Source organism: Triticum dicoccoides, chromosome 6A (assembly GCF_002162155.2).
Source record: "Triticum dicoccoides isolate Atlit2015 ecotype Zavitan chromosome 6A, WEW_v2.0, whole genome shotgun sequence".
In the NCBI taxonomy this organism is placed as follows: domain Eukaryota; kingdom Viridiplantae; phylum Streptophyta; class Magnoliopsida; order Poales; family Poaceae; genus Triticum; species Triticum dicoccoides.
The window spans coordinates 559,147,091-559,156,857 of record NC_041390.1 but is presented as its reverse complement, the minus strand read 5'-3'; positions in this window follow the sequence as shown (position 1 = coordinate 559,156,857).

Sequence of the window (9,767 nt, the reverse complement as noted above, 5' to 3'; positions counted from 1 at the left end):
ACGAGTGCTGGACTGCAGCTAAGTCTCTAAGTGAGAGAACTTAGGCGAGTGCTGGACTGCAGCTAAGCCCCGAGTGGGAGGATTGCTCTCCACTCGGTAGGATTTTTTCAAACTTAGGCGAGTGCCGGATAGCAGCTAAGTCTCTAAGTGAGAGAACTTAGGCGAGTACTGGACTGCAGCTAAGCCCCCGGGTGGGAGGATTGCTCTCCACTCGGTAGGATTTTTCAAACTTAGGAGAGTGCCGGACTGCAGCTAAGTCTCTGAGTGAGAGAACTTAGGCGAGTACTGGACTGCAGCTAAGCCCCCCGGGTGGGAGGATTGCTCTCCACTCGGTAGGATTTTTTCAAACTTAGGCAAAATGGATTTGCAGCTAAGTCATCCACTGGGAGATTTCTTACGCAAACAAAAAAAACAATAATAATCACTGGGAAAATTATAACGCTCTTGTCTTTGATAAATAAACTTCAGGAGTTTTTCTTATTTCATCTCATCCGAGTGAGAATTTAAGTATAAAAGGGGCGGAGTAGCTCCGCATTCCAGGCTCGTGGCTCATCAATCTGGTGATCGACATTGTAGAGGTGGTATGCTCCATTGTGGAGGACTCTAGTGACTATGAAGGGGCCTTCCCAAGTAGGGGCGAGCTTGTGTGGTTTCTGCTGATCCACTCGGAGGACTAAGTCTCCTTCTTGGAAGGCTCGGCTCTTCACGTTTCTGGCATGGAATCAACGCAAGTCTTGCTGATAGATGGTCGATCGAATCAAGGCCATTTCTCTTTCTTCTTCTAGGAGGTCGACTGCGTCCTGCCGGGCTTGTTCTGCTTCATCTTTTGAGTAGAGCTCGACTCTGGGAGCGTTGTGAAGCAGGTCACTCGGTAAGACTGCCTCGGCTCCATAGACCAGAAAGAATGGGGTTCTTCCGGTCGATCGATTCGGGGTTGTCCTCAATCCCCAAAGGACTGATGGAAGCTCGTCGACCCATGCACCTGCTGCGTGCTTGAGATCGCGCATCAATCGGGGTTTCAGTCCTTAGAGATTTAGGTCGTTTTCCCTTTCTGCTTGCCCATTCGACTGAGGGTGAGCGACCAAAGCATAGTCGACCCGAGTGCCCTGGGAGGCGCAAAAGGCCCTGAATTTGTCGGAATCGAAGTTTGACCCGTTGTCGGTGATGATGCTGTGCGGAACTCCATATCTGAATATCAACTCTCTGATGAAACTGATAGCGGTGCAAGCATCAAGATTCTTGATAGGCTTGGCCTCAATCCATTTGGTGAACTTGTCGACTGCTACCAGCACATGAGTGTAGCCGCTCCTGCCTGTTCTCAGTGGTCCAACCATGTCCAACCCCCAAACAGCGAAGGGCCAGACGAGTGGAATGGTTTTCAGGGCCGACGCGGGCTTGTGTGGCTTGGAGTAATACTGACATCCTTCACATTTGTCGACTATCTCTTTGGCCATCTCATTGGCTCTTGGCCAGTAGAACCCCGCTTGATATGCTTTAGCCACAATGGTCCGAGAGGACGCATGATGGCCACAGGTCCCCGGGTGGATATCGTTAAGGATCATCTGACCTTCTTCTAGTGTAATACACTTCTGGCCGACCCCAGTCGCGCTTTCTCTATATAACTGTCCCTTTATGACTGTAAAGGCCTTGGATTGACGGACGATCTGTCGAGCTTCTTCTTCGTCTTCTGGGAGTTCTTTCCTTAGGATGTACGCGATGTACGGTTCTGTCCAGACAGGAGTGATAACCAGGACTTCCATGATCAAGTCGACCACAGCTGGTACTTCGACTTCAGTCGGATCCGTGGCACTTTTTGGCTGCGGGGCCTCTTCAGTGAAGGGATCCTCGTGGACTGATGGTGTGTGGATGTGTTCCAGAAACACATTGCTGGGAATGGCTTCTCTTTTGGAACCTATTTTTGCCAGATCATCAGCTGCTTGATTTTTCAGTCGGGGTATGTGATGAAGCTCTAACCCCTCGAATTTCTTCTCCAGTTTTCTCACTGCATTGCAATAACCAGTCATGGCTGGACTTCTGACATCCCATTCCTTCATCACTTGATTGATCACCAAATCTGAGTCGCCATAGACCATGAGGCGACGGACGCCGAGTGAAATGGCCATGCGCAACCCATATAAAAGTGCTTCGTATTCTGCCTCATTGTTAGAGGAATCAAAGTGGATTTGAAGAACATATCTGAGTTTATCTCCTCTGGGAGAGACCAACACCACTCCGGCTCCGGAACCATTTATCATCTTGGAACCGTCAAAGAACATGGTCCAATGCTCCGAGTGGACCTGAGTCGGCAGTTGCTGTTCAATCCACTCGGCGACGAAATCCGCGATTGCCTGGGACTTGATAGCTTTCTTTGCCTCAAACTTGATATCTAGAGGAAGGAGTTCAATCACCCATTTTGCCACTCGACCAGTTGCGTCCCTGTTATGCAAGATCTCTGACAACGGAGTGTCGCTGACGACTGTAATGGAATGATCATAGAAGTAGTGGGCAACTTTCTTTGTGGTCATATAAATCCCATATACGAGCTTCTGATAATGAGGATATCTTTGCTTCGATGGGGTCAAGACTTCAGAAATATAATACACTGGGCGCTGAACTTTGAAGGTTTTCCCTTCTTCTTCCCGCTCGACCGTGAGTACCGTACTGACGACTTGTCCTGTGGCTACAATGTAAAGCAGCAAAGGCTCCTTGCTGATTGGGGCAGCAAGCACCGGCTGGGTGGAGAGCAGAGCTTTGAGTTCTGCGAACGCTGTGTCAGCTTCAGGAGTCCACTCGAACTTGTCAGACTTCTTCATTAATCGGTAAAGAGGTAATGCCTTTTCACTGAGACGAGATATGAATCGACTTAGGGCGGCCAAGCAACCAGTAAGCTTCTGAACATCGTGCACTCGCACAGGACTTTTCATTCAGAGTATAGTACCAACCTTTTCTGGATTGGCGTCGATTCCCCATTCGGAAACGAGAAAACCGAGTAACTTTCCGCCAGGAACCCCGAATGTGCATTTTGATGGATTAAGCTTGATATCAAACCTTCTGAGGTTGGCAAAGGTTTCAGCAAGGTCAGTCAGCAGGTCGGAACCCTTCTGTGACTTGACCACAATATCATCCATGTACGCCTCCACATTCCGACTGATTTGGGTGAGCAAACACTTCTGAATCATCCTCATGAATGTGGCTCTGGCATTCTTGAGGCCGAATGGCATGGTAACATAACAGAAGCACCCGAATGGAGTGAAGAAAGTTGTTTTGATCTCGTCAGGTCCATACAGACGGATCTGATGGTACCCGGAATAGGCGTCTAAAAAAGACAGTCGCTCACATCTCGCAGTCGAGTCGACTATCTGGTCGATGCGGGGGAGAGGAAAATGGTCTTTCGGGCAGGCCCGATTGATATGTTTAAAGTCAATGCACATGCGAAGTGACTTGTCCTTCTTGGGGACCATGACAACATTGGCGAGCCACTCAAAGTAGTAGATTTCTCGAATGAACTCTGCCGCTAAGAGCCGAGCTACCTCTTCGCCAATGGACTTTCTCTTCTGGACGACGGACTATCGGAGATGTTCCTTGACAGGTTTTATTTTTGAGTCGACTCTTAGGCGGTGCTCAGCCAGCTCCCTGGGAACACCCGGCATGTCAGAGGGCTTCCATGCGAAAATGTCCCAGTTCTCACGGAGGAACTAGATGAGCGCTTCTTCCTATTTGGAGTCGAGTGTTGTCGAGATATGAGTTGGAGAAGCGCTGGGGTCGGTCGGGTGGATATGAGCTGTCTTTGTATCGCCAGTCGACTAAAAAGCTGACTCTGTAGCGGGCTTCTTGGCTCGCAACAAATCACTCGGGTCTGCAGTCTTCTGGTATTCCCGCAACTCCACCACTGCCATCTGAGTGTCGGCGATCTTCGAACCTTTCTGAAAACATTCTTCCGCTTTCTTCCGATTGCCCGTAATAGTGATCACACCTTTGGGGCCAGGCATCTTCAATTTAAGATACACATAACACGGTCGGGCCATGAAGCATGCATAAGCCGGCCTGCCCAAAATAGCGTGGTAGGCACTCTGGAAGTCTACAACTTCAAATGTCAACCTTTCTTTGCGGTAATTCTTGGAATCACCGGAAACCACATCAAGAGCAATCTGGCCGAGTGATTCAGCCTTCTTCCCAGGAATGACTCCGTGGAAACTCATGTTGCTGGCGCTGAGTCTGGACATCGGAATGCCCATCCCTTTCAATGTCTCAGCATACAATATGTTCAAACCACTGCCACCATCCATCAAGACTTTGGTCAGTCGAGTGCCTTCAACCACTGGGTCGACCACCAGAGCTTGCCTCCCAGGGGTGGCAATATGCGTTGGGTGATCGGACTGGTCGAACGTGATGGCAGTCTGGGACCATTTCAAATAACTTGGTGTCGCCGGAGCAACCATATTCACCTCTCGGTTTATGACTTTCAATCGATTTTTGCTCTCAACATCAGCAAAAATCATCAAGGTGGAATTGACTTGAGGGTATCCGTCGTCACTGTCCTCTTTGTCCTCGACCTTGTCCGACCCCTTTTCCTTACCTTTGGTTTGTTTGCCCTGGAACTGCTGGATCAAGAGTCGACACTGTCGAGTGGTATGTTTCGGGTAAATGAAATTACCCTCTTCATCTTTCTTTGTGTGGATGAGACATGGCAAGTCCAACACATCATTTTCGTCCTGGTCTTTAACCTTTTTCGGGTTCCAAGGCCCTTTTGGTTTCCCTTTAAACTTTCCTTGGGTTAAAGCCAAGACTTCTCCGGGAGCCACTGGCTCGGCTTTCTGCTTCTGTTTCCGATTGGAATTGCCCCCGGGTTCTTGGGCGACTGACTTGAGTTTGCCACTCCTGAGTCGATCTTCATCTTCGCCATTAGCGTACTTGGTGGCAATCTCCATCATCCGATTCAGGGACATATCCCTAGTTCGACCGAATTTCAAATTCAGTTCTCTGTACTTGACGCCTTCCTTGAAGGCACAAACTGCTTGGTGGTCAGGCACATTCTCCACCGAGTGATGTAACGTGATCCACCTCTGAATGTAATCCCTCAAAGTTTCATTTGGCTTCTGTACACAAGACCGCAGTTCCGTCAGCCCTGCCGGCCGCTTGCACGTACCTTCAAATGTGGTGACGAAACTCGGGAGAGATCCTCCCAAGTGTAAATGCTGCTAGGTGCTAACTGGTTCAGCCACGCTCTGGCCGAGCCCTCCAACATGAGAGGGATGTGCTTCATGGCCACTTCATCATTGCCGCTGCCGATCTGGACGGCCACTCGGTAATCTTCAAGCCAAGTATTGGGCTTGGACTCGCCAGTGAACTTACTGACTCCAGTCGCCAACCTAAAGTTGGGAGGAATCACAGCGGCCCTGGTGGCTCTACTAAAGCATTCTGGCCCCGAAACATGTACTCTGCTGCTAGTAGGTGCATCTCTGTCGTGACCTTCTCGGTGAGCCCTGTTCCTGTCGACCAAACCCTGGACGAGAATGGATCTCGCGTCAAAGCCTGGCCCTCTGGGGTCGACTGGAATCCTTCGCCCACCACTATGAGAGCGCCTGTCATCCTGCTAGCGAGGCACATACGACCCGCTCCTCGGGGGAGGCGTGGGCACTCGACGTCGACCGTCACGATCGACTCGGTGATCATACTGCTCATGGTTCCCATACTGGTAACGCCGGTCTCCACGTCCCTCACGCCTCGGGGGCGATCTCGGGCTGTGAGCCGACTGGACTGTGTCCGCGACAATGGATCTGCTGTGAATCCTGTTCCGCGACTGAGAAACAGCGGAATTCTGATCTCCTGCTGCCCGGAGTAACGCTCTGATCTGCAGCAAGCCTCTGCCAGCCTCCGACTGGGAAGGTTGAATCGACTCCACTATACGGGCCGCAGCTGCTAAATTCTGAACCGGAGTTCGATATACCTGCGGGGGCGGGAAGAGCTGACGTCGACTGGATTCGGGAATCCGTTGTCGCGCATGCTCGTCGAGTGCTCGCTGGAGGTTCTCCAGTCGAGTGCGCTCGGCCAAGTTTGCCAGGCAGGCGTCCTCCAAGGCGCGAGCCTCGGGGGTCTCTCCAACAATAGGAGTGTGCAGTGCATCCATGTTCCGGCGGCGAAGTTCTTCTCTCTGCAGCGATGTGAGAGGCTGGGGAAGATACTCCTCATGGAGACGCGACGGGTCGCCTCCACCCGCGCCTCTGTCGGTACGGGTAAAACCGGGAGGACTGGGCGGTCCATCGACCATCAGAACCTCCGCCGCCGGATCGTTGCTGTCGCACTCGGATGCGGTCTCTGCGGAGCCAGTCGAACAGGCCGTAGAGGGATTCGTCGGGCTCGATCGCCGCGACCTGGGGGGTGGACGACTGACGCGCCACCGCGTGCCTCACCCACCGCTGAAGTCTCGACCGACCAGAACGCTTGCGCCGGCAGGAAACGGGGAGTGAGGACAACACAGGAGCCGACCGATAGGGGGTCGACAGTTGCCGCAGGAGAACGCCGCGGACACACGCGCTAAAGTGCGTTGCCCCGCGAGCAGGGAGTGCGTCCACGTCGAGCGGAGCCTCCTGGAGCCAAGCAGAGTCGTCGACGATGAACGTGAGCGCGCCGAGACGGATCTCGCGGCCCTCCACCGCTCCGCCGAAAACCATGACGATTCGGGTCGGGAAAAAGTCGCAACTTCTCCAACAAACGCTAAAACACCTGCCCCAAGGTGGGCGCCAACTGTCGTGGTTCTAAGTCTGACAGTAGTGTAGGGGGGTAAGTACGGAGAGGCAAGATCTTAGCTGTGGAGAAGTTGTAAGCACGCAAGGTTTACGAGTTCAGGCCCTTCTCGGAGGAAGTAATAGCCCTACGTCTCGGAGCTCGGAGGCGGTCGACTGGATTATATGAATATGGGTTACAGAGGTGCGAACCCTTGTCTCGGAGGAGGGGGGTGGCTTATATAGAGTGCACCAGGACCCCGGCCAGCCCATGTTACAAAGGGTTCAATGTACATTAAGGCAGGGCGTTACTGGTAACGCTAGTAATAAAGTGTTATGATGACCATAAAAGCTACTTAATGACCGACCTTTAGCGTGCGGAGTGCCTTTAGGTCTCCTGGCCGTCGAGTGGTTGGGTCTTGGTCGAGTGATTGCTTCTTGGTCGAGCGTCTTCGAGTCTGTCGAGTGGAACACCTCCAAGTCGATTGAAAGGTGGTTTCTTCTAGAGATGTCCTTGGGTAGGGCAGTTAGGACAGGTCCATGATCCTACCCTAGGTACATAGCTTCATCAGTGGATATTTATTTTTGATGGTGACCAGGTTGAGTGCCCTATAATCAATACACAACCTTAAGGTGCCATCCTTTTTCATGGCGAATAACACCGATGATCCCCATGGTGACGAGCTGGGTCGGACATAACCCTTCTCCAATAACTCCTTGATTTGCTTATTTAGCTCAACCAGCTCTGTTGGTGCCATGCGGTACGGCTTCTTATAGATGGGTGCCGTTCCGGGTGCTAGTTCGATAACGAACTCAATCTCACGATCCGGTGGCATGCCTGGTAGATCCTCAGGGAAAATGTCTGGATATTCACATACCACACGAACTTTGCGTAAGTCTGTCATGTCCACTTGATTTAATTTTCCCTGTGAGGTGGATATTATCCTTGTACCAACATTTACTTCTTTCCCTTGACAGTGTGTGAGAGTTACTGTACGGTTGTAGCAGTCTATAAAACCTTTATTTGCAATCAACCAGTCCATTCCCAGAATGACGTCCAGATCGACTGCTTCCAACACAATAAGGTTGGCTAAAACTTCATTTCTTTGATGTCAATGCTCACATCCTTGCAGTACCATTGCGTACTTTGCTTTGATCCCGGGGACTGAATAACCATTGAATTTTCCAACGGCGAAAAAGAAAATTGATTCTTCAATGCAAATCTTTTAGAGATGCACGATGGGAAGCTCCGGAATCAAATAAAACTGTAGCATTAATTGTGTTGACAGGGAACATACCAAACACGATGTCCGGTGCATTCTGGACTTCCTCAAACGTCACATGATTAACTTGTCCCTTTCTTTGGTTGTTATTGGGGTTGTTGTGTCGTGGGGTTGCGTTTGTCCTGCGGCCGTTGTTATTGGGTCTTGGAGCATTATTTCCCTATTTTGGGCACTGCCTAGCGTAATGCCCTTCCGCACCACAGGCGTAGCAAGTAATGCCAGGACGGTACACAGTTTCCTTGGCCCGATTGTTGAAAGTGCTGCGATTTTGTTGCGGTCGTGGTGTCGGTACTGCTGGTCGGCGTATCATAGTCTTCTAAAATTCATTTCGGGGCCTGTTGTTGCGGACCGGTGCTGACTAGTTCATATGGCGCTTGCGAATCTCATTCAGGTTGTGGTGCTCATTTTCCAGAATAATAGCCTTGTATACCAATGTCTTGAAATCTGGAAAGGTGTGAACCACCAATTGTCACTTCAGAGATGGAACAAGTCCGTTCATAAACTTTTCCATCTTTTTGTTCCCTGTCATGTACTCATCATTGGCGTACCGAGCTAGCTGAGTAAATTGGTCCAGGTATTGGGTTACTGTTGTGCCCCGTTGCTTGTGATCCTCAAACTCTCGTTTCTTTAACTTCATGATACTATTGGGGATATGGGCTCCCCGAAAGTTTTCCTTGAATTGCTCCCAGGTCATGTCCCCTCCATTGGGATGCGTGTGGCATAGGTTTTCCCACCATGATGCTGTTGTACCAGAAAAGTAATGCGGAGCATATAGTACTTTCCTTGGCAAATTTATTGGTTAGTGACAAGTAAATCAGTTAGTCCAGGAAAGTAAAAGATACATGTAATCAACATAGAGATAGTTTTCTTATTTTACTATAAGGAGAGATATAGACAATCAGGAGAGAGATACTTTCCTTTTTCTAGAGGGCTAACAAGGGAATTATAAGGAAATATAATAAATGCACCTTACATTCTGGAATTTTATTAAAAAAACAAATAAACCTTATATAAAGGAACGGAGGGAGTATGTGGTTAGCGCTAACATTAATATTTGTTATGATATTGATTGCACGCTAGACATGTTGAGTGCTCACTATTGAATCTATTAGGTCATTGGATGAACATAATTTGATGGGCGAGATTAGTTGGATATGTCACTTTGTATCTTTATATATTGGTATAGATGTAAATTTAGGGAACCAAGATTTAATATTGGACCTAAGCGCGTGAGCACCAACATGTGTCCGGGCGGGTCATGGCCCCCCCTCATATTGGGCCTCCCTGGGTTTTGCAAGGCTTTAAAAATGAAAAAATAAACAATTTTCACTGTTGGCCCACACAGGCCCAGTGGGCTAGCTCCACTACTGGATGGTTAGAGCATCTCTAGCAAACCCTGCATAATGCCGACCTGCAAAACGCGTATACAGTTCGCGGAAAAACGACTTTGCGGGCCGACGCGAGCAGCGGCAGAGTCAGACCCCGCAAAACAGACCTGTAAAAAAGGATATTCGCATAATATGCTTTTTATGGGTCGGTTTGCGGGGTCTACTCGGCCGCCGCCCGCGCCAGCCCGCAAATCCGAAATTTGCATTTGAATTTCAGACATGAAAATACATTTCTTTGATTTTTTATTTTCTTCAAGGGCATTGGATACATAGTAATTCACCAAATCTTTCATAGAATAGTAAGATCAAAGAAAACAAGAATCATAATTATGCATTTTAGAAGATATCCAACTTCCATAACTGCTCCCACTAGT